The sequence below is a fragment of the Pseudorca crassidens genome, chromosome 3 (assembly GCF_039906515.1).
Source record: "Pseudorca crassidens isolate mPseCra1 chromosome 3, mPseCra1.hap1, whole genome shotgun sequence".
Lineage (NCBI taxonomy): Eukaryota > Metazoa > Chordata > Mammalia > Artiodactyla > Delphinidae > Pseudorca > Pseudorca crassidens.
Genome location: NC_090298.1, coordinates 18,042,910 through 18,069,110, shown reverse-complemented (window position 1 = coordinate 18,069,110; position 26,201 = coordinate 18,042,910).

Sequence of the window (26,201 nt, the reverse complement as noted above, 5' to 3'; positions counted from 1 at the left end):
CACTGAATTACATAATGCAGGTCATTTCTAATGTTATTTAATAGTGACATTTCTAAAACAAAACAAAGCAAAACCACTTAATTTTACTTTCCAATTTGTACCATTTGAAGTTCTATTTTAAGCTATTAGAATAAATCATAGCTAGAATACACACAACTCTATTTTTATTAGTTCAACCATCTTTCTAACAATCTTTACAACATTGTAGACTCCATACCTGTATTTCCATGGTGATCCTGGAAAATACAGATTTCCCACAGACCTCAAAACCTTAATGTTTTTCCCTCCCAAACCTTTTGCACAGGCTCCGGATGCGCAGGCTCAGTGGCCATGGCTCACGGGCCCAGGCGCTCCGCGGCATGTGGGACCTTCCCGGACCGGGGCACGAACCCGTGTCCCCTGCATCGGCAGGAGGACTCTCAACCACTGCACCACCAGGGAAGCCTTCCACTGTTTCTTTTCTACGTAAATCATATCTACCCTACTCAGTAGAGTTACAAACCTACCTTGCCTGTATTAGTAAACCAATTTCCTTTGTAAACCATTCAATTTAATTGCATCCCCACCCTGTAGCCAGAGAGGTCTTTCTAAAATAAAAACCTGATATGATTAATTCTCTGCTTATCTCTTTATACTTTGCAAAGTCTAGCCCAAGGCTTGTAAGAATTACTTGTAATAATTATGGTAGAGTCTATGATACTGCATTAAATAGACCCCCAAAACAAAAAAAAACAAAGAGTAGTTGAAAAGATAGAAGTATATATCACTTGGTTCTGGTCTAATCCTTTTTAAGGGAACTTGGTCCCTTTCATTATTCTGTCCAAATATTTCTCAAAGTTTTCCCTTAGCTGTATGATTCAAGCAAGTTTCAGAGAGATATTCCTATTCCAGACTGTGAAAAGTGAAGAAAAAGAATTCTAGGGCCAACAAGTTTGGGTTTAAGGAAATCATCTGAAATTGTCCATCTCTCCTTTCACATTCCATTGACCCAAACTTGGTCTGCAACTGATAGTAAATGAAATGAAAACAATAAAATAGAGTGTGTAAATGGAAAGTCTAGCTAACAGTTGGGAAATTCTCTATAAGGAAGAAGCAGAAAATGGATATTCGAGGATTGTTAACAGTCTTTACCACACTATCAAATTCAGCTCATCCCTGTTTCTCTCATATTCTGTGTTTCAGTCACTGTGATTCATATTAATTTGCCCTAATTACCTTCACCTTTTTGATACCTCATGTTGGTCCTCAGAACAATCCTGTTTCCAACTATCAGTTTCTGTTACTTGTAACCAGGGAACACTTTCTAAACCATAGTGTTTCAGAAGGAAAAGCTATGGTCTTTTTTGATTTCTGATTTGCTTATATTTGTTTATTTCTTTATTCAAAAGCCTTTTAAATATTTTCCCTTTCAATAATTGAAGTATTTTTAGTTACTGATAATTTTACAAATTATTATCAGCATGAATACATGTGAATGACTTTTATTTTTTCTCAAAGCTAATGAGAATTTTGGTCTATGTTATTCAGTCTCCTATAAGGGCTGGAACATTTTATTTATATCCCTAGAAACCTCTGTTCCAGTTATTCTGGTATTGTTTTCTGGAATGAGCAATTCTAAGATTGGATCTCCATTTTCTGTCTTTCATAAGTATGTCAGCACTTATCCTATTATCTCTATCCTTTCCATTTGATATTGTCAGAATTTTCCTTTCAATTTTATCTTTCATTATCCAGTTTATGAAGTTTGTAGTAAGATTTAAATAATTTTTCTCAAAAATATGCCTTCTTATTTCTCTAATAAAATATTTCCAAAGTTCTGCTCCTATTTTGATAATTCAAAGTCACATTCTTTTCTTTTGTTCAGCAGGATTTTGTTCTATAGGCCCCAAATCACAATTTCCCCCTCTTTACTTGTATTCAGTTGAGGCTTTTTTTCTGTGCCATCCCAGTCTTTGCCAATAGATAGGAATTTCTTTCTATTAAACTGCTGCTCAAATTACCTTCTTAAATATACAGGGGTTTAGCAGAATGAAGTCCATAAATTGTAGCTCAATACTCAGTGTCCAGCAAACAGGGACAATTATAGCTTTCCTTTGCATCTGTCTCATCCCTTACAATCCAGTTGCTGGCAACGAAAAGTGGATTATCTAAAACATTAAAATCCTTAATCTTTACTTCTACACAATTCCTTTTTGTTCTCTAGACTTTAACACAATCATTTTTGAGAGGAATATTCTTTCCTGTGTTCAGCATGCCAAGGCTGGTATCTGCTCTCCACTATCTTCCAAGCTACTCCTCCAGACACAGGTATGCACATACATTCATACACATACACACACACGAGTACACACACACCCTCTCTCTCATACACAAACACATGCACTTACACATGAACTTTACCTGAGTGTCACAATTTCTCCTAGGATATTTGAGAAAACATTCACAAATGACAACAAGTATTATTGAATGCAAAACATGTGCTAGGTACCGTTCAAGGTGATTTGAGTACAGCAAAGAAGATAATAGTCAAAGATCTTTTATCTAATGAATCTCACATTCTAGAGGTCAGATAGAAACAATAAACAAAGCAAAGTATAAAGTATGTGAGAAGATAATACACTTTACAGAAACTATAGACTAAGGCATAAGAATTCTGAGGGCTTGTAAATTTGAAGAGGCTCATCTGTATATCTTGAGAAAGATGGAGCACAAACTGGAAGGATTAGAGAGGTATACATGCAGATATGGGGTAAGGAACTCTCCAGATGGAGGGGAAGACCAGTGCAAAGATGCTCTGTACATGAGAAATAGCAAGTAGGTCAGTAAGGCTGAAGTGAACAGAGGCAGAGAATAGAAGAGAATAGAAGAGATGATGTCAGAAAGAGAATGGGAGGTTATATTTACTAGAACCTTCTAGGTACCATAAAGACTTTGACGATTTTGGGTTCAGCTCTTTGTGCACTGGAGAGACATGATCTGACTTATGAATTGGAGTTAACAGTTAGGTGCCCTCAGAATGAAGAGAAGTATTTACTTGACTTTTTTTTTTTTTTTTTTTTTTTGCGGTTCGCGGGCCTCTCACTGTTGTGGCCTCTCCCGTTGCGGAGCACAGGCTCCGGACGCGCAGGCTCAGCGGCCATGGCTCACAGGCCTAGCCACTCCGAGGCATGTGGGATCTTCCCGGACCGGGGCACGAACCCGCGTCCCCTGCATCGGCAGGCGGACTCTCAACCACTGCGCCACCAGAGAAGCCCTTACTTGACTTTTATAAAGAAAAAGGAAATTTGATATACGTTTAAGGAATTTAAAGGAAATAGTAAAGATGAGACGAATAAGAACAAAACTATTTCTTGCACCATATATTTTGTAGCTTATTTCAAATTCTGAATTGAGTGCACTTTTTCATAGTTCACATAAGCCAAAAAGTTTTTTTAAAAATTAGGCTTGTTTTAAAATGACTACTATTATAGGAAATTTTTCTTAGATTTATGAATTCTAAAATACAAAATATGACAGGATATAGCTTCCTTACTTTCAGGCTTGTACTAGTGTAGTATTTAAATATACTGCAACTAAAAATATCTTGATTTCTCTTGTCTCAAAATAATATTTTTATTCATAAGCAGCATGTTATATTAAAAAAAAAGCAAGCAGCTTTTTAAAATAAAATCCCTGTAAAGGTGATGGAGACATTGAAATTATAATTTTTCGGAAAAGGAAAATACTAGGAAATCAAGAAACATTATTATGCCAAACAGAATGAGAAAGCTCAAGTTCACGCCCATGGATATTAGTGCACCTATAATGACATGACAATCAATTAAGAGAGTTAAAAAATATTTTAGTCAAATTTGAATGTTATTTACAGAGGTAAATTGTTTAGTTATATATTTTTAGCTAAAAATATATTCTATCCCTGAACTAGAGTTGGCAATACTTGAAAAATAGAGAAGAGAGAAAAAAATTATAAAGCATATAAAAATATTACAGGTAATCATTGCTTTCAAAGAAGGAATGTTTTGTTAATATCAGACATCATTCTTTTTCCTTTTTCTAAAACTAGTATTTCAAGACTGTCAGTAATCTTTCAAAAGACACTTAACAATCTGTCAAATAACAATGCTAGTATACATTTTATTTGACAGGCCAAAATTTATTGGTAGGTTTCTTAAAATCCCAACTATTTACCTTTATATTCCACACACAAGTGTATTTGGATAAATATGATCTAGAAATACAGTTATTCAAAAAGTTTAAATAATTATACTGTTTATGTGTCTAGAGTTTTGGCATAAACTATGATTCAAAATATGTAAATATTTCAACAATGAAAATTTCATATGGGATCTACCTCACTTATGCATTTTTCCTTACTACATTCTTTGAGGAAGTATCAGCTCTCTTTTTTATATTTCATCTACTTTGATTCTCTACACATTGTAGTTCTTTAACATAAATGCATACATTACAGTTGGTAAACTGTTTAAATTATTGCTTTCCCTATCATAAGGTTAACTGGTTTTTGCAAAAACTTGATTTAATTGTCTAATCAATGATATATTATTTTAAGTGTTCTCAGTGATATTAGTTGATGGTTTTAAAATTTCCAGTTTCCTCATTTACTTAATAATTTTCTGAACATAAATACTTATACAATAATTCTTAGTTACAAATATAATTAGAAAAAGATTATTTCAAAGTACATGAGCCAAAAGCATATAGTCATCATCTGAATCATTAATCTGTTGAAAGTGGGCTGGGGTAGGAAATAGGTGAGGGAGATTGAGGTACAAACTTTCAGTTACCCATAGTTATGAAATGTACAGTGTGGGAAATATAGTCAAGAATAATGTAATATCTTTGTATGGTGACAGATGACAACTAGACTTATCATGGGAATCAGAGTTTAATCAAGGTAATTCCTTCCCCCCTCAGCGTGTGTGCCTAGGAGCTTCATTAAAGGCTCTTCCCAGCTTACATTGTTGTTTTCCAGTTGATATTGTATGCCTCCCATTCTTTGCCTTTCCAAATGGGAGCCATAATTGTGTGTACCCAGTGCCTGTTCCATCACTACATTCTAGGTGTTTGTCCTGAAAAGGGAAGATAATTTGCAGTTTAAACTGGTAGTTCTGCAGACTAAAGGAAGTCACATCTGGATATGATGGCACCTAGAGACAAGGACTCTGAGCAATAATCACTGACCAGATGGGACTTTATGTTGTCTTTCTCAGGAAGGAGTGAGAGTGTTCCATGTGTGAAAGTAGAATAAAATAATCTGGTAACTAAAATGCTCTGTCAAAGATAATAAGATGTATTCAAATTACTATCTTCTTGGACACACAACAATCTGACCTTCCAAATCTTTCTTGCAGTTAGGTCAGAGACCATATGATTAAATTCTGACTAGTGGAATATAGGCATATGTAATGTAAAACACTTCTAGATTTGGCCCATTGTACAACATTACCCTTCCTTTTTGCCCTTAAGCAGGGACTTTGGATTCTGTGTGTTCCAGATCTACATCTGCATGATGGAATGGCCTGATTCCCAAGTCACCAATGAGGAAGGGCCAGCCTGCACCAGACTGTAATATGAGTAGGAAATAAAACTTTACTGGGCTAATCCACTGCTACTTTGAAGCTTATTTGTTATAATAATATAGCCTACTCTATCCTCTCTAATAAAATTATATAAAATATTGATAAAAATACTAAACAAGCAAAAGGACAGCAAATCCTAATGAGAAGACGGTAATAAAAGAAAAATGCTCAAAAAGCTCCATGTAATTGTCTTCTGCTGTCATTAGAACGAAAACCAGTTTTTTTTTTTTTCTATCTGTGTTTGATGAGTGAGAAGATAAGAGCAGTTTCTGGTTACATGTTAGCAATGAGAGGATATAAATATCAAATAGCCTCTAGCCTTGGCAGAGGCTCAGGAGTGCATCCTGAATTGAAGGATTATTCAGTGCCCTTTTATACAAAAGAATAAATCCTTGCAAAGTACTTTCAATTCAATAACTGAAAAAATGCAGAGAGCAAATCCAACAATTGATATTACCAACAACCCAGCTGAGCCCTATTTTCTAATGTCACCAGAAAACAGAAAAAGAGATACCAGTAATTCTCCTGCAGAATGAAGGATGAATGGGAAGAGACACAGTGGACCATCATGAGTGGGATGTGAGATGAGAAAGACACGAAGGAAATGCAGAACACATGGCCAAAGATGATACAATAGGAAGGAAATATCAAAGTAGCAATCCAAGATTAAAAAAAAGGAAAAAAAAAAGAAAAACAGAGTAAAATAAGAAAATAGCAATAATACTGAATATACATCTTAAAGAAATAATTTTAATGAGATACATTCATTTAGATAGAAAAATTCTTATATTTAGATATCCCATATGTACATGCAGAAGAAAGTAAATGAATGAAAAAAAAGGCCAGAAAAATGTGCATATAAGAAAGGAGAGATTATTAATTTTATATCAAATTAATTTAAGGAGGAAACATTTGCCCATAAAAACTTAAACTTTCAAATGTTATATAATAGAGTCTATAATGCAGATATAACTGACAAGAACGGTTACATACTAAATAACTTTAATAACAGCAAAATACATAAAGCAAATTAAAATGTGTAAGTAAAAGGCAAAAGACACACAAAAAAAGACAAGACTCAATAAATTATCTGTATCTATATCAGAACACTAAAATAAAATAATAGGAGAAAAAAATGAACTAGATAATATATGTAATGTCTCTAAACAAATATAAACATTTTAAATTGTGCCATAATTGATATATTTTTTTTCTACTGGTATATAGAATTTTAAATATTGTGGAATGAAGCTAAAAGAGTAATTAAAAAAAAAAGACTTATAGCCCTAAAAGCATATATAAAAATATACAATAATATAGGTATATAATGTTACATATTCACATATATAGTATATATTACACACACACACATATACAGTCATGTGTGTGTGTATACTCCATAAGACATGATTAGTGGAAATTTTACCAATATTCTGCTGTCATGTCACATATATTTCATGCATCTGATGGAGTCACATGACACTCTAACAATAATTTTTAGCATTTTATTTGTTCACACATAATTTTGCCTCTGAAATTCTTTCAGTGACTAATTTCCTCATGAAATACATCCTTTATACTTTCCTTTAATGAACTACGGTTACTACTAAATTCTCTGCTTTATTTTACTTGGAAATATTTTATAATATTTTACGATATTAAATCATAAGTTTTTTTCCTAGGTATGCAGTTTCTCACAATTATTTTAAAATATCATTTTATTACTTTCTGGTTTCCATTTTTTTCTTTTAAAAAAATAATTGATTACTCTCATGATTCCTCCTTTTTAGATGCTCATTCTCTTCTTTGTGGCTGATGTTAAAAGATTAATTTAATGATATTAAATTTATAGTGTTTTTCATTTACTTTATGAGTTATAGCTTTGTTTTCCACTTGGAATACATCAGGAGTCCTTAACGTATGGATTCATGTCTTTGTTCAACTTTGGAAGTTTATCACAATTTTGCAAATTTTGCGTCTCCTCCATTATATCTGTGGTCTCCATCTAGTTAGGCAGATTAGGTCTTTCTATCATTTATAGCTCTTAAATCTCTTACATATTTTCTGTGTCTCTCTGCTGATCTTTAGATAAATCAAGAGCTTGAGTTTTAGATTTCCTTCTCAATGCTGATGGAAATGTTTACATAGGCTTTTGAAACAATGTCTAAGAGCTGTCCCTTGCAAAAGAAAAGAAATCTCTCTTCTGCTCATGGCTGAACGCTGCTATAGGGTCTTTATATCTCTGGCAATTTTGGTTTTACCCATGTTGAACCTCAAAGAAACTGTTCAATCAGGAGTTTCAGAGGTTTACAGTAGGACACAGTGAGCACATGCAGAAAAAGCCAGTGCAAAGGAAAAATGCAGAGACAGTTCTGTATACATAATTGAAAATATAGTTACTCTAAATAAATGAAGTTTCAGAATTAGTAAGAATAAAATTGTACCATATAGTTTCTACAGGGAACAATTCAAAAATGAAATCATTCTGGGTTGTAGAAGGTAAAAAGGTAAAGTAAAATTAGAACAGGCAATTTCAATCCAAGTGAAATCATGTCATGAATTACTAAGAACACAATAAGTAATTTGACAATTCCAGAGTTGCCTTAATAATAATTTCAAATAATGATATAATTGTCTTGAATCTTATGTGCCAAATAAAAAAGCATCTGATTTTATAGAGAATTCTTGACAATTGTGAAAACAAATTTTTATATACGAAATAAATATTGACTCATTTGCCTTGATAAATTAAACAGACAAAAATAAGTATGGATATAAAATAGGAGTGCCATACTGGCAGTACACATTATACTTGAGATCAATCCATGAAGACAAACATATACATTTGGTGCATTTCTTTCATTATTTTATATATTTTTTTAACCACCACATTTTACATATTATATTTTCATTGATGAATACATAGGCTAATGCATAAAATAACTAATATGCTTTTCATTGTTCCAAAACAATTTATTGCATAATTCATGATTCCCTCATATTTATAATGTGACCACTATTATACGAAAAGTTCATGCATATGATTATTTTATCCTCTGATTATAATACTACTGCACAGATTGTTTTTCTACTCTTTAATTATTCTTGTATTCTTGCAACAAACCTCATTTAGTAATGATGCATTATTCTTTTAATGCACAGTTTAATTATTTTTACACTTCTTAAAAAAGGATTTTGAAACTATTTACGTTCAAAAGAAAAATTAAAGACCCTAAATTTGTCTTCTGATTTCTCTCTCTCCCTGTCATTTAAATTTTCCTCCATGGATATACAGTGTTCTTCAATAGGCTTTGTTGCTTTTCTTTTTTCCTTTTTGTCTTATACTCTCCAACACCATCCAAGTGTGAAGATTCTTTAACCCCTAAATTCTTTATTTCATCCTCCTGTGGTGCTAAACATCTTGTCTAATATAATGCTCACATTATGTGTTCTCTTTAGTGACTGTCCTGAAAGTTGATATGGGCTCAAGGTGGGGATATTTGAATGGTCTGAGCTTCCTGGATTCTCCTATATCCATAGCTCTCATACCACTTTCAGTTTCCCAATGGCCTTTTCTGATCCTGATGCATGCCTTCTCTAAACTTCAGACAGCAATGGATCAGGCATCCGTGTTTTGCATCAGGCATGTCTAGGGCTTGGCAATTAGGCACGTCAAGGTCTGTCTTTGGTTTAATTCCCTTATTCATTATTATATCAGTGTTTTTTGCAAGTGTCAGTATTTTAACTTCAGACAGAAAGATAAAATCTTCAAAATATTAGCAAAAATTGGAATAGCAACAAATATACTTAAATCTTCAATGAAAGGAGAAATCAGTCATGATCAGTAGCCACAAACTATGAAGAAATGTAGTAAAAATTGTGTTGAAGCAAAGCATGAACCCATGTTCCTACAAATTTATTTCAGTGCAGAGTTCCTGGAAATAGAATATGTTTCATGAGGGGTAGTCAAGAAATCTTCCTTGATATGGCCAGATGTGTCTCTACTGAAGGATTCTGTAAAGAGTGGCAGAACCAGATAAAAAAAACAGGCAAACAAATTTTTTTCTTTTGGCAAAATACAAGACAGGATACAGAGATTATGGCCTACACTCCTGCCACTAGCCGGTTTAATTAGCTGAACAAATGTTACTGTGCAATAAATTCATAAAAACATTCTAAAATATACATCTGCTGCAGGAAAGAAGGTTTCTTTACTCAGAACAATACCTAGAGTGTATAGGCTGGTTTAGATATAGAGGTGGTGTGTTGGTGAGGAAATTTTCATCCATGACCTAATCCCAGAGTGATCACTGGAAAATGGTCAACATAGAACTTAAGTAAATTAATTGCATGAAAATAGTAAGTAAGAAAAATGGATAACATAGGTGAAAAAGTTCAAATAATTATACCATGAACTATATGAAAACTGACACACAGTCTGCAAGCAAAGAAATAAAATAACATTTGAGCTTATTAACCATGGGATAAAAGATGATCTTAAAAATTGGCATTCAAATTTTGAAATGGCAAATGGAGGAAAGAAATAGAAGAGAAATTACAGGAACAAAAGCTCCAATTAAAAGCAGCACGTCATGGGGAAGGAAAAAAATTATGAGTAAAATGAAATTTTAGAAAGATAACTTGATTAAGACATATTAAAGAAAAAGTCACTAAAAAGACAGAATATGAATCTCAGACATACAGGATATGAGACTTGGAGGAAGAGATTAAAATAAATGTCTGGAATACCAATAGTGTAGAACTGGTTCTTAACTGTCTTTGTTAGACCCAAGGAATGTGTGGAATATACTATTAATGGCTGTCCTCATAATGTAAGATTTTTTAAACGATTTTTCCAAGGCATTAGGAAATATCATACATGATATCCTGCAAAATGGAGCTTTTAATACATTTGATTCAAATATTAAGTTCACTCTATCTCTCCTCTTCTGCAGGCTAAACTTACTTGTTCCTTCAATTAGTTTTAATGAAACATGAATTTCAGGCTCCTTCTTCAGAACAGGTAACAGATGTTTCATGAATTTGCTCTAGGTATTATTGTTACAATTGGGTGAACAAAACAGAACATAAATATTTCAGGGGTAGTTTTATAAGGCTACAGAATAGATAGGTTTATCATCTCTTTAACTCTTAATATTATACAACTATCAATGTCATATCTTATACCTAAGTCATGGAAAATTTAAATCTTCCACCTCTTTTGATAACTGTGGCTGCTAAGGTATGTCTTATGAATCCTAAGCTTTTGAATTTTTTAAAAAATTAATCAGAAAACCCTGTTTGTACTTGTTTGATTTGCCCCCCCAAAATAACTACAAACTATTTTTGAGGTTTTGCTATTTTAAAGTCTCCATTTATACTGTGCTTTAACATGCTTTATCATTTATGGTTGTAGTGACTCTTCAATATTCATTTGGTTATTTGGTTAATGAGGGAATGAATGAAAAATTTTAGACTGAGTGCTCTTTACAACTCATTAGAATTAATATTCCAAATAAAAACAAAATATGAAAGTAACATTTATAAAATTATCTTATTTTTTCATATTATGAGTCATATGCTGTTTTAAAGTTGTCTTATTTAAAGATAACTTTGTTCTCCCTCATTGTATTCTAGATCATTTCCAGAATATGTTTTAATCTAAATTTATCATTAAACTTTAAAAAGAAAACAATTATAAAATTATTTATCCCAACTCTGTTCCTTCTGCTCTCATGGCCAGTGTCAAGGTAATAAAAACACCATTCATAGTCATTGTATTTACTGATACTCTGGCTCCATTTTTATCTCATTCCTATAAATTCACAGCTTTCTTCTTCTTTCTCTTCCTTACCTACATATATTCTGAATATATATTCTGCATAAATATATATATATATATTTTGTCAAGTACTAAGTATATAAATATAAAATTAAAACAGTTTTATACTAATTTATTTTTTATTTATTGAGCTATGGCTAGGTGTTAGAAGAGGGACATATTGATAAACAGGACATAATTTCTGTTACATGATCTCACAATATAGTGGGAAAGAGAAAGTAATAATAAACTTGCACTATAAACTATGTTATTATTAAAATGTCCACTGTGCCCTATAATAGCCTAGAGACTAAAAAATCAGTGAAGAATTTTCAGACGTGGCATTCTTTGTCCTGCTAGTGAAGATGAATAAGTCTTTTTCAAATAGGTAATAAAAAAATAAGTGAAGTATCATATACAAAGTCATAGCAAAATAAATAAGATTAAGGTAGAAAGAAATAGTTAAAATTTCAGTATAGCTGGAGGTTAGAGTGTTTGTTGGCAATTTGTGTGATGCTTCCAATGTCATATGTAATGGATGGTAAAACCATCTATAGGATAAAGTTTGTTTCTTTATTCCAACATACATTTTTAGAATCATGATTTATGGTGAACTAGAATAACACCTTTTCAGAAAGAAGCTGTTTAGAAGGAGCATTACAGAAAAGAGTTCTGTTCTTTGATGACTTGATTTATGTATACATTGTGAAATAACAACCAAAACCAAGGTAATTAATATATCCATCACTTCACACAGGTACCTTTTCCTTTTTTGGTTTCTTTTTCTTTTTTGGTGGTGAGAACACTTAAAATCTACCCTCATGGCAGATTTCAAGTGTACAATACAGCATTGTCAATCATTATATTGTTGTACATTAGATCTCTGGAATTCATTCATCTTACATAGGTGAAATTTTCTACTCCTTTTCTTGATCAACATTCTACTCCCACCTCCACCCAGCCCCTGGCTACTACAACCCTACTCTTTGTTTCTATGAGTTTGGCTATTCTAGATTTCACGTAAAAGTGAGATGTATCAATAGTATTTGTCTTCCTGCATCTGGCTTCTTTCATTTAGCATAATATCCTCCTGTTTCATCTACTTTGTCGTAAATGGCAGGAAACAACGTAATTGTCAACAGAAGAATGGATGAAGAAATGCAGTATATATACACAATAAAATAACATTTTCAGCATTTTGAATCTATACTAGCGGTTGCAAGGTGATTGCAACAGTCCTAAGCAGTATGGGTTCACACAAAAAATATTCAATAGCAGGATAAAGAAATCTTTAACTATTTTGTTAATAAAGAAAATACTGTCTAGAATAATTCAGATAGAATTTTATTTTTGATTATATTATATTTCTAGGTTGGGATCCATAGGAGAAAAAAAAAAAACAAAAATCAGGAGTCAAGCAAAGGAAGATGAAATTAATTTTAATGTTGATAAAGGTGATAGAGTATGACAATATTGAGCTTCCTATGACCACACCCCAAAATTGAACAAAAATCACTCATTGTTATCACTTACAAACCCCACAGCAGGTTACCCTCCCTGAGGAAGAGATTGTTAATAGCTTTTAAAAGTAGTAGCAGAAAGAACCTCTCTAGCAATCAACCAGGTTTTGCAAAAGAGAGAAGGAGGAATTCCTACATTCTCAGTTTATCCTTACAAACTCATCTGTTAGAGCAGTGATGCCATTCTGGTACAAGGTCCACCTGTATTTATTTAGTGGAGCCCCCTTCACATGAAAATATGAAGCCAAGAGAAAGGAAGATTTCCTACAACAATGTTTAAAGAATGAATTGTATTTATGTGTGTCTTTCAAACATTTAGGTAGTGCTGACAGATTTTTTTTTTCACTAAGATCATCGATATATATATATATATATATACACACACACACATATATATATCTATATCGAATTCATTGCCCCAAATAAAGCATTATATTATAGATAATACAGAAATTTTTGATGTAAACAAACGCAAGTCACTACTCATATAATTCCATCTTGCTCAAAATATATTCTACTCCATGGGATATATTTATATAACATAAACACTCAATGAGTACATTCTTTGTAATACCTATGTATTGTGTATTTATACACACACATAAAATGAACAGAATTTCTGATAAGTGTGTAAGTTTGATGAGTTTTCAACAGACTGACAACTTCCTTCTTCTTTGTGAAGTAGGATATAAAGTCATCTACTAAAAACAGACAAAAAGAATGGACCAGGGCTTCCCTGGTGGCACAGTGGTTGAGAGTCCGCCTGCCGATGCAGGCGACACGGGTTCGTGCCTTGGTCCGGGAAGATCCCACATGCCGCGGAGCGGCTAGGCCCGTGAGCCACGGCCGCTGAGCCTGAGCGTCTGGAGCCTGTGCTCCGCAACAAGAGAGGCCGCGATAGTGAGAGGCCTGCACACCGCGATGAAGAGTGGCCCCTGCTTGCCACAACTAGAGATAGCCCTCACACAGAAACGAAAACCCAACACAGCAAAAAATAAATTAATTAATTAATAAACTCCTACTCCCAACATCTTCTTAAAAAAAAAACAAAATTATATCTACGGATAAAAACAGATTGGTGCCTACTGGGTTTTTTAAAGGAAGAATAATCCTGTGAAAAATTTTTAAAATCAAATTTTAACTTGTGGGTCTGTGTTTGTATCTTCTTTTTGATTAAATTTTATATTTTCTCTGCAAAGTATTATATCTTTCACCCTATATCATCTTTTCTGAAACAAGTACATACAATTATATAAATTGAATTATTCCAAAAAATGATTTTAAAGCTTTAGCAACATAATGATTTTATTAAAGATACTTTTCCTTGAGCAGTTTTTGTCTACAGAAGCAGGCACTGGAATATACGGCACTATTACATAGTAAATCCCATAATGAAGATATACAAAGGGAGTGGAAAAGCAGAATGCAGTGCAGCTATATTTTCCTGGTGGGATAGGGAATTGTATACACAATGCTAACTTTTCAACTTGAAGAATGTTAAATTTTATACAAAGATAAGGGTGCAAATTTATTTTAAGAATAGAGAGCAGGACTTCCCTGGTGGCGCAGTGGTTGGGAGTCCGCCTGCTGATGCAGGGGACACGGGTTCGTGCCCCAGTCCGGCAAGATCCCACATGCCGCGGAGCGGCTGGGCCCGTGAGCCATGGCCGCTGAGCCTGCGCGTCTGGAGCCTTGCTCCGCAACGGGAGAGGCCACAGCACTGAGAGGCCTGCATACCGCAAAAAAAAAAAAAAAAAAAAAAAAGAATAGAGAGCTCACCTTGTAAATCATGGAGCTGTAAAAGCACAGTTACTTCAGGTCATGGCACTATATTCTATGACTTGAGTGGAAAATAAAGCTGGAAAGACAATATGGAGCTGGGAGCTTTGAATACCTTGATAAAGAGATTTAAAATGGAAAATCTTGACTTATTTATAACAAGAATGAGTAAGAGTGAAATCATTAGATAAGGACTGGTCCTTAGAGAAATAAGTATGGGGCAATGTAAGCAAAAAAAAAATTATATTTGTGTTACACCAGTCTAATGGATAAGTTGAATATACGTAATCTGAGTTAGATATTATCTTAAAAGTAATGTAAGTATGAGATTTCTAAAAGTCTTTGTATCAAATCATCCTATCCCAGGGCTATAAGCTATTCTACATTACCCTATGCACTCTGCATACAACACACACACACACACACACACACACGTACATCACGATCATCACTGCCATCCACAAAAGAATCAACAAATGTAATTATCAGAGATGAAAATATAGATAAATTCTGGAAGTAAGATATCTGATCTACCCCATAAGAAAGAGTATAACTCTCATATTCTAAATATTTACAGTTGTGCTCAATTTGAAAAATAGGTGAAAGTAGGAAATTCTCAGTGAAATAAGATGACTAGAAAAGTAAGAAAGATATGATAAGAGATGCAGGTGTGCCAGTTACAGAACAGTCCACCAGATTCTAATAACATAACAGTAGGGTCAAAAATCAATAATCATCGTTCTGTATTTACATGCCACTTTAGAACTGAAGTTATTAATATATATTTGCTAGATCATTTGATCCTCACAACTGTTCTGAGGTAGGGAAAAACAGACTTGAAATGAAACTGGAACTCCTATAAATAGGTGCATTATGCACCAAACTATAAAATTACATACATTCATATGCTTTACCTACTCTATTTTTTTTTCTTTTTTTGCTTCTTTAAAATTTGATAATAATGGGCTTTCCTGGTGGTGCAGTGGTTAAGAGTCAGCCTGCCAGTGCAGGGGTCACGGATTCGAGCCCTGGTCTGGGAAGATCCCACATGCTGTGGAGCAACTAAGCCCGTGAGCCACAACTACTGAGCCTGCACTCTAGAGCCCGTGAGCCACAACTACTGAAGCCCTCGCACCTGGAGCCTGTGCTCCGCAACAAGAGAAGTCACCGCAGTGAGAGGCCCGCACACCTCAGAGAGGAGTAGCCCCCCTCGCCGCAACTAGAGAAAGCCTGCACGCAGCAATGAAGACCCAATGCAGCCAAAAATAAATAAATAAAATAAATTTATTTTTAAAAATTTGATAATAAAGCCCATTTTTTTTTTTTCTTCTTTTTTTGCAGTACACAGGCCACTCACTGTTGTGGCCTCTCCCGTTGCGGAGCACAGGCTCCAGACGCGCAGGCTCAGCAGCCATGGCTCACGGGCCCAGCCGCTCCACGGCATGTGGGATCTTCCCGGACCGGGGCATGAACCCGTGTCCCCTGCATCGGCAGGCAGACTCTCAACCACTGCACCACCAGGGAAGCCCTAAAGTCCATCTTTTAATATGAAGCATTTTGTTCAGATAAGCATTTGATTTCATTAATGAAATAGGTACAAGTAATTATAAAATATTCACACCATTAGATTAGATCTGGATAATTTATATAATATCTTAAGTTTATTAATAAGTGTTAATATAATTCAGATAGGAGATAGCATCTCACATATTGTATGAGTTTCCTATGACTGCTGTAACAAACTAGTATAAACTTGGTGGCTTAAACAATAAACATTTATTCTTTCAAGTTTAGGAGGCCAAAAGTTTGACATCAGTATCACTGGGCTAAATGTTGGCAGGGCCACGATCCCTCTGAAGACTCATGGTCGAATCTGCCCCTTGCCTTTTCCAGCTGATACTGCCAACATTCCTTGGTCTGTACCAGATCACTCCAATCTTTGCCTCCATAGTCACATTGCCTTCCTTGCCATGTGTCTCATCTCTCTCTGTCTCCTTCTTATATGGGTATGTGTGATTAAATTTAGGGATCACCCATGTAATCTGGATACTCTCCTCATCTCAACACGTACATTTTAATGAGGTCTGCAAAAGCTTTTGATTTTTCCAAAATAAAGTAACAAATACCTTGAGTATTTGCTCAAGGGATTAGATCTTGATATCTTTGGTGGGCATAATTCAGTCTACTATATTCTTCTCTCTGGCCTCCAGTGATTCATGTCTATAACAGATGTAAAATATATTCACCTATGCCAAGATTCCCAAAATTCTCAACACAACAGAGCATCAACACAAGTCCAAAATGTCATCTAAATACTAGTTCCAAAATTGCAAATCTCATCATCTAAATCATTTAAATTAAGATTGTATGAGACCCTGGGTATGATCCATCCTGAGACAAAATTTTCCTCCATCTCTATACCTGTGAAACTAGAAAGTTATCTGCTGCCAAAATACAACTGTGAAACTAGAAAGTTACCTGCTGCCAAAATACAGCTGTGGGATAGATACAGTATAATATTTATAGACATTCCCATTCCAAAAGGGAGAAAATGGAAGAATGGATTCACAAATTCCAAGCAATTTCATAATCAAAAAGGGCAGATTCTCATTAAGTTTTAAGACCTGGGAACAATTCTCTGTACCTCGACTCCAACATCTGCAACACAGCTCCATCTTCTATTGCTGTGATTTTGGCTTACATCTCCTCTTCTGAGCCCATTGCTATGACCTCTGGGCCCAAGTCTCTGCCTTCAGAATCATCTTTCCTTTTACTTCAGAGGGAACATATGTGTGCTTCTCAGTGGTTTTATCACCCAACTGCCTGCCTGTAGAGTTTTTGTAGTTCAAAGGCCTTTCTTCATTTTATCTGTGTTATCCATTCCAGTCCCATCTGGTAGTGTTTATGGTGGTACAACATTCTCAAAAACCTTTTCAGGTTGCCAGGTATATCACAGGGATTCACACCCTTAGCCACAGCATCCTCCACAGATGTTTGGTTTGATAATCCCATCTTTTTTTTTTTTTTTTTTTTTTTTTTTTGCGGTATGCAGGCCTCTCACTGTTGTGGCCTCTCCCATTGCGGAGCACAGGCTCCGGACACGCAGACTCAGCGGCCATGGCTCACGGGCCTAGCCGCTCTGCAGCATGTGGGATCTTCCCAGACCGGGGCACGAACCCGCGTCCCCTGAATGGGCAGGTGGACTCTCAACCACTGAGCCACCAGGGAGGCCCGATAATCCCATCTTTATTCAAGGCTTCTTCTGGTTGAGTGACTTCATGAGCCATTTATGTAATCTCTTCAGCTAGTAGCAGGTTATCCGGACATACCATTGGCCTTCTCTCCAAAGTATACTTTCCTAACAGTTACTATCCTAATTTTATCATATTTTGCCATCTGATAGGCTGTTTCCCAAATCATCAAGTGATGGTTCCCTTTTGCTTAAGCTTTTTTTTTTCTTAATTTATATTTGTCTGCTTGTATTTTGATATCATCAGGTTAACACTTTCAATGCTTTGCTTGGAAATAACCTCAGATAAATATCCAAGTTCCTTGCTTACAAGTTCTGCTTTTTCAAACAGTTGTAGAACACAATTCAGCTTTTTCTGTCACTATATAGCAAGATTTGCCTTTCCCTCGGTTTCCAGTGGTATGTTCCTTATTTCCAAGCCCTTTCCTTTAACCCACATTTCTACCAACAGTCTGTTTATGTGCATCTACATGTTTTCTATAATGTGGCAAAAAATTCTTCCAGCCTCTATACATTATTTGATTCCAAAGCCCCTTCCATATTTTCAGGCATTTATTACACAATATCATCTCTGTACCTATAGTAATTTTCTAAGGGTTGTTAAACAAATCACTACAAACTTGGTGACTTAAAAGAACATACATTTTATTGTCTCATTGTTCTGGAGGCCAGAAGTCCAGAATCGGTGTTACTAAATCAAAATCAAAGTGTTGGCAGGGCTTCACTCCCTCCAAAGCTCTAGGGGAAAATTTGTTGCTTGCTTCCTCCAGCTTCTAGTGTCTGCCAGCATGCCTTGGCTTGTGTTACATTACTCCAGTCTCTGATGTCATCTTCACAATACCTTGTGTATTTCAAGTCTCCTTCTGCCTCCCTCTTTAAATGATTGCATTTGGGATCCATGACTTAAGATCCTTAACTTAAACACATGTGTAAAACAGACCATTTTTTTCCCCTAAATAAATTGACATTTACAGGTTCCAGGCATTAGGACCTGATATCTTTGAAGTTTTTTAGTCTACTATACATACTTTACATAACATTGCTTTTCAAAACGCAGTTTCATTTTATTTAATTTCATGAAAATTTTGCTATTATTATTCTGCAGATTTCAGAAGTTTTCCCTTCCTAATAAAGCATAATCTTAATTATTGAAATAACTAAAGAAATAATCAAAATTTTCAGAATTTTGATAATCAGAATAACTAAAGAAATAATAATCAAAATAACTAAAGAAATAATAAAAATTTTCAGAATTCTGAAAATCACTTAAGGGATGTTAGAGCATATACTACTTTATTGTTTTATTTTCCTATTGATACATAACATATAGGCTTTCTCTAGAAAAATGGTGCTTTCTCAGTGGGCTGTTAGTCTTATTTACATTTTATTCTCAGGCATTCAGTAAATGGTTTATTATGTGATTATCATTAAAGACAGATTATTGCATTATAAAATGGAACATTCTATTTATATTTTAAAACACATGAGAGTTCATTACTTTCTGATAAAAGCCACAGTTAGAACATTAATGCATATATTTAATATTCTCTGTTAAATAGCAGGTTATTTCAAGACAACCTGCTGATTTGAAGTAATGGGGTGATACAAAAATATAGCAATTATAGGTGTACTATGCTGCAGAAATTGCCAGTCCCTGTATTTCAGCTTATTATCTACAAGCTTCTTCAAAGGACCAAATGAGTGTCCATCACTTGCTCCTGGGGAGTGAAGCTGTTGCAATTTGATTTTTGGAATGATATCTCCAGAAGTATAAAATACTTGTATTTTGAAATGGAGATACTTACTCTCTCACAGATCTGCCTGGTGACACTCTCTGCTTATCCTAAGTGTACATTCAGTATGAATCACTTAGGAAATCTGAACCAGCAGAAAGCAAGATCCTTTCTGCTCACTTGTTAGTTAAATGCAAATACAGAGCATAATTAGGGTCTTGTTTCTGGGATATAAGAGTATGTGTATTTGAATAAAGAAGTATCATAGCACAAAATAGTGTCAGACATAATAAAGCAGACTTTGGAACCACATTGTCTGAGGTGAACTCTACCTATGCCACCAACTAGCCGTGTAACATTGATCAAGTTATTTATCTTCTCTTCAGTAAAATAGGAAAAGTGCCTGTGGTCAATTGTATTATTGTTTCAAATTATTTTCTGCTTTCACAAGAAGCTCATACAACACCTCCTGGTGTCATAGTGCTTTCAGACCCCCTCCACGTGGGAGGAATACACACCACTACACCACTGACATCAGAATTAATCATGTGACTTGCCTTTGGCCAATCAAATGTGAAGGGAGTGGAATGCACCACTCCACAGCAGGAACTTTATGAATCATGAAGTTCTGCCTTCACCTACCCAACTCTTGCACAAGGACAGCATGTTTCAGATGGAAGTTGATGTTTAAACCTGAATCTTAGAATTAAGAAGTTGTGATAAATAGAGCTGCAGCCAACCCACAGACAGTACATACATGAGCAAAATATCAATCGCTCTTTTGTAAGCTACTAAGATATTGATGGTAATGGAGAATTGCACATAACCTAGCAAATCTGTATAACAGTAGTATCTACTTCATGTTCTTATTTGAGTAAGGCTCAGAGAAAGCAGTTAGTAATAAGCCAGGTACATAGACGTATAGAAATATGTTTTGTTATTATTATTACTGTTATATTTTAGAAATCCAAGGAACGACAGTGTAAGAAATGATCACACATTAGATTTTAAAGGTGTAAGAAAAAAATTCTGTTTCACTGGTTGTAATATACTATCCTAAGTCTAGGAGTGACGGGTATGATTTTCCAAATTCTATTGGGGAATAACAATAGAAACTGACTTTTGGAGGTGTGGGTTTTCAAATACTCGTGAGATTTATTCGTTCAAAAGAATCAGATAATCTCCCAAATCTTTCATATTTCAGACAACACTGCCACTGCCTCTTCCTCCCCAACAACAAAACCAGTGAATGCATTATTTCCAGGGCTGTGTTTGTTCTTTGTACTCTCAAATATGTTTAACAAGATTTCATTTGGAACAGGATAAAAGTAGCTTTCCATAATGATTCTTTAATAGTAAAAATTAACTTTAAAGTGATTTGCTGTACTATTCATATAACGAGCACAAACACAAGGGGATAAAAAAATTGTTTGAGAAAGTCATAATAATGCCCTGTTCTGCCACTAAATTCTGGTCCTATCCCATGAACTCTCATCTATTTGAAATTGAAGTGGCTACACGTCTTCTGAACTTCAAGAGACTCTAATTTAAGTACAATTGATAATTCCTGTGTCACTGTGTTTTTATTCATTGTTCTATAATTTAGTATGTATCACTCTAAGTAGATCATTAGATCCTTACGAACAGGAATTGATCCTCTATTTCTGTGTATCTATCATTGGCCCTAGATGACTGGTCAAATTAAGTAATTTGTTTAATTTCACCCTATCCATTAACAGATTACAGTCAACCCTCTGTATCTGCAAGTTCTAGATCTGCAGATTCAACTAATAATGTTCAATCAATTCAATCAATAATGCTACAATATTTGCCTTCTTTTACTTCATCCATATAATATTGAGTAGAAAACAGGCTTTCGCTTTTGTTTTGGTTTTAGGATGAAAGTAATACACGTTCGTTAAAGAAATATTTGAAAAGTGTGGAATAGCATAAATGAACTGAAGAAAGAAAATATATAATGCCAGCAGCTTATTTCCCTTAGTCTTTTTTCAGTGCTTTATGTTGGAGTTCAGATCAATACACACGTGTGCACACACACACACACACACACAGTCTGTAACACTGTATGTCAAAGCTTTTACTTAATATTATGGCATAAGCAGTTTTTAAATCATTGACTATCCTCATAAAATACTGGTAATTTGATGCATACGAACTTCATCATGTTATTATACACAATAAATATAGTGTTATTGTTACACTTAAGGGTGTTTTCTATCTTGAAAAAAGGAAGATTCACTGACATTACAAGTGTGTGGTACTTAGGCATCTGCTCATTTTTATAGAATGCTGTGAATACTAGGTCAAAAGGAATGAACACTTTTAAATCTCTAGACAGCTCTTGAACAATTTTCAATTTTAAAGGTACATGGAATACCATTTATAAGTAAAAGATACAAAGAGATGCAAAGGAGTTTAGGGTAACTTTTACCTAGAGAAATGTTAGAGCTAATACAGAGGAAGAAATCTTCAGTGGGATCTTTGAGGATAAGAATTTCTATATAAAAATAATTCTATAAATACTTATTAAGTACCTCTCATAAGCAAGCCATTGCATTATGCAGTTATTGGTCTTTTTACTCAGTCATCTGCCTTTTGTCAATCATGTTATCCTGCTGTGAGAAGATTTTCGTTTGTTAGATGGTTTGGTTTTTGTTATTTCTAAATTGCTATTCCTGTGGTCATTAATTCAATATATATTCCAGTGTGAATTACATGGCAGGTATCATTCTAGATGGCAGGTATCATTCTAGATGCTGGAACACAGTGAACAAAACAAAACTACAAAAAACATCTGGCCTTCATGTTGCTTCTATTCCACTGATAATGGAACCCTTGACCAGATGGGAAGGAGCAAACGTTTGTGTTAGTGAAGTTTTAAGTTATTGGGTTTATATATCTTCTCCTAGTATTTTCTTCAAGTGATTTAAAATAGTAAATAAAATGTTCAGTGCCCATGGTAACTTTATCAGGTAAAAGGATGAGAAAGGAGATCCAAGAAACAGTGTGTCATGGGACAAAGGTATAAATGGCACATGGTTTTCAGGTAACAATAAACTATAGGGTTTGAGAAAATCTAATCATACACTAACACACTGATACTGGATATGGTAGCTTGGTACAGACTCTAAAATTTTATAAGGGAAGGGAATTATTAGATTTTTGTTCTAGAAAGGTAATTTTGGTGACTATGGGGAGAAAAGTTACGAGAAAGCAAGGGGTAAGACCATGGGTGTCAGGCTAGGAAGACAGTATTCAACTACCACTAAAGTCAAAGTGTAGCTTGATGGTTCTGAATTAAGACCATGGCTGTGGAAATGGAGAATGAAGAGGTAATCAGAAGAAAATCAATATTTGGTCAAAGAAGCACTTGAAAACATGTTTCAAGATATTTTGAGATATTGCTGTACTTCTGTTTCAGAGGTTTTCTCAGTTCTTGGGCAGTCCCTCACCCTCCTGTGAGGGACTAGTACATCCTTCTGTGCCAAGTGCCAAGGGCATGGTATGGCACTGGAGACAGAGGAACTTTATTTGAAATATTGTCCTGTCAGTTACTAAATTTGTGACCGTTTGACTCTATTGCACAGTTTACTGAGCCTTTGCTTCAGAATCAAAAAGTAGAGAAATAATTATGCCATACTCACAAGTACTTTAGGTATATTAAAACATATTATATGTATGAAATATTTGATAATGTATAAATTGCTATATACAATTCTACTGAGAATAGAAGAAAATAAATTTATATATAGGTCAACTTTTTATTTATTCCTATTAATAAATTATCCTGATACTTATCCTCTGTCTATAAATGTATTCAGAATTATTTAAAACATTTTTGGGGTCTGTTTTGTGGATTTTATGGTGTAAGTGTCTCAACTCCAATACGGCAAATGTGAGGAAGTAAATAAATTCATTTTTTAAGGATTATTGCATTTTTCTGCCCCCTGGCTGACCTATGACATAATTATAGTTTAGATAACAAAAACCAGTGCCTATATTTTGTGTCTACCTCTCTGTTTCTAATTAAACATTTTGTCTATCTAAGTGTCACTGTGGAAGGCAATAAATTAATTCCTTCAGATATGTTTCCAACTGATATTGAATAATATGGCAATCATTCCATTTTATTTGCTTTTAATGTTGTCACTTTCATAGTGAATACAGGAAGTGATGACAGGGTGTCATTTTAGGAAAATGGGTTGCTTCCTTCTAATCCACATAAAAGTAAAGAAGAAAATGCCACACAATTGCAGGGTTTCAATTATTGGTGAATATTTCTGCATAATTCAGTTGCGTATATAAATTTTTCCTAACTTTTCCAAGATAAAATAATAAATATTGTGTATGTTTATCACTTTATGGTCAAAATAAAGTTATTTCAAAACAATATAGTTTTAAAAAAAAGCTGTTGAATCTGGACATGTAGGCAAAAAAAGATATGCAAATGTCTAAAACGTATGAGAATATATTCAACTAAGATTCAAGTAAATACAATATATGTAATTTCTACCAGTTAAATTCTCAAATTAAATAATTTTTTGAAGAATATGATGAAATGGCATTATATACAGCTGTTGATTAAAGTGATACCAAGCTCTGAATAATAGCTTCCTGGTCTATCTCTAGAGACTTTAATATGTTTATGGCTCTTGTCCTATTATTTAATTTTTAATATTGCATTTTAAATAAATAATCAAATGCCCAAATATCACCTAATTGTATGATCAGAAAATCTGTTTTTATTCAAATCTGAAAACAACTCAAAGTTTATTAAGATTATATTTATTTTGGTATGCTTGAATTAGCCATTTTGAAGGTTTTAAATGGAGTGGAATGTGAAGTGTGGAAAAAGGATAAAATAAATACTAGCACATTACATGGCATATTTCAAGTAAATCACACTGCATTTAAAAATAAAATTCCATCACCTCTAATCTACATATTCAGAATAAAATCAATTTTAATATTTTATCTTCCCAACTCTTTACTCTTTTCTGTATCATATATTGTCTCTCACAATTACAATCTAAGATAAAGCAATAGGTAACCATGACAGATTCTTAAGCAAAGGCATACAAATAAGTTTTGCTAAAAGAATGCCAATAAACACCACTACCGTTGCAGAGAATTTTCTGCAATGGTCTATAAATCTAGACTGTTTTAAACAGTGGCCAGAAGCCACATGTGGCAATTAAGATTTGAAATGTGGGTAATTATTTCCTTTAAACTTAAATGTAATCACCTATGCCTCATGGCTATCATGTTGGACAGAATAGCTCTAAATTGTGAGTGAAAAAAAACTAAATGAAACAATGTGGGGGAGATAAAGTAGTAACAAAAGTTAAATAGGCTATGAAGATTGAATGTGGAACAATAAAAGTTAATGGTTAAAAAAAACAATTAAAAGTAAAATTGTAAGGACAGTACTGAAGAAAATATCAGGACAGATGGATGAGTAGAAATAGGAAAATGCTCAGGAGGAATATAGAAGCCAAAACCATTCAGTCATGGAAGGTTGAGGAAAATTATTAAAAACCAATTCATCACAAAAGAACAGATACTTTACTATTTGTTTTCATTTACCACTAATCAAGTTTGCATGCTTGCTTTTTCCTAATAAAAATGTATAACTAGGTTAATTCTAATTTCCTAATGCATTTTGGGGGAAGATTTCATTAAAAATGTTATGCAAACTGAAATTCTAGTAGATTTTATAATTCACTACCAACTCTAATCATTTACTGTCTTACTTTTTATCAAGTTCACTCCTGTTATACTAGTGGGTTTTTTTAGTATGTGTGTGTCTTGGCATTATATAAAAAGTTCTATATCAATTTTATACAAGGTGATTCATACAAACATCAATTTTATATCCCTCATTTTTTACCTCTCAGTCATATAGTTATATTGGTATTAATTAGTATGGGTTTCTACAGTAATTTTTTAACCTGTTTTATTATTATAGTAAATGTAAAACATAAAATTGCATTTCCTACACATAGTAAATACATATAATAAATACAACTCTACTAATTAATTTTTGGGTCATTTTCAATTTATTTATAGATATGACTTCAGCCATGTTTTATCAGTTTCTGCTGCAAGATAATTCCCAGTGAGTAAACAGAAAAAAAGGTACTCAAAGGTAATTTTGTTTCTCTAAAATATAATAATATTTACATATTTAATAGATTATAAGTAACATTTAAACTGTATAGCTTCATACAAGTGGCTTTGAGGCTTTGTGGCTTTGCTTGTTGAATACATACATATATATATCACATATACATATAAATATATACTATATATAATTCTGTTGCATTCTTATAGTTTTTTTAATTTGAAATATAATAAATGATAATCACAAACAAAATAACCAGTTATAAAGTAAAAAGTCATGGCTTCAGTTGATCTCTCTCTATAGCTAACAATTTTAATAGGTCACGATGGATTCTTCCAAACCTTACTCAACAA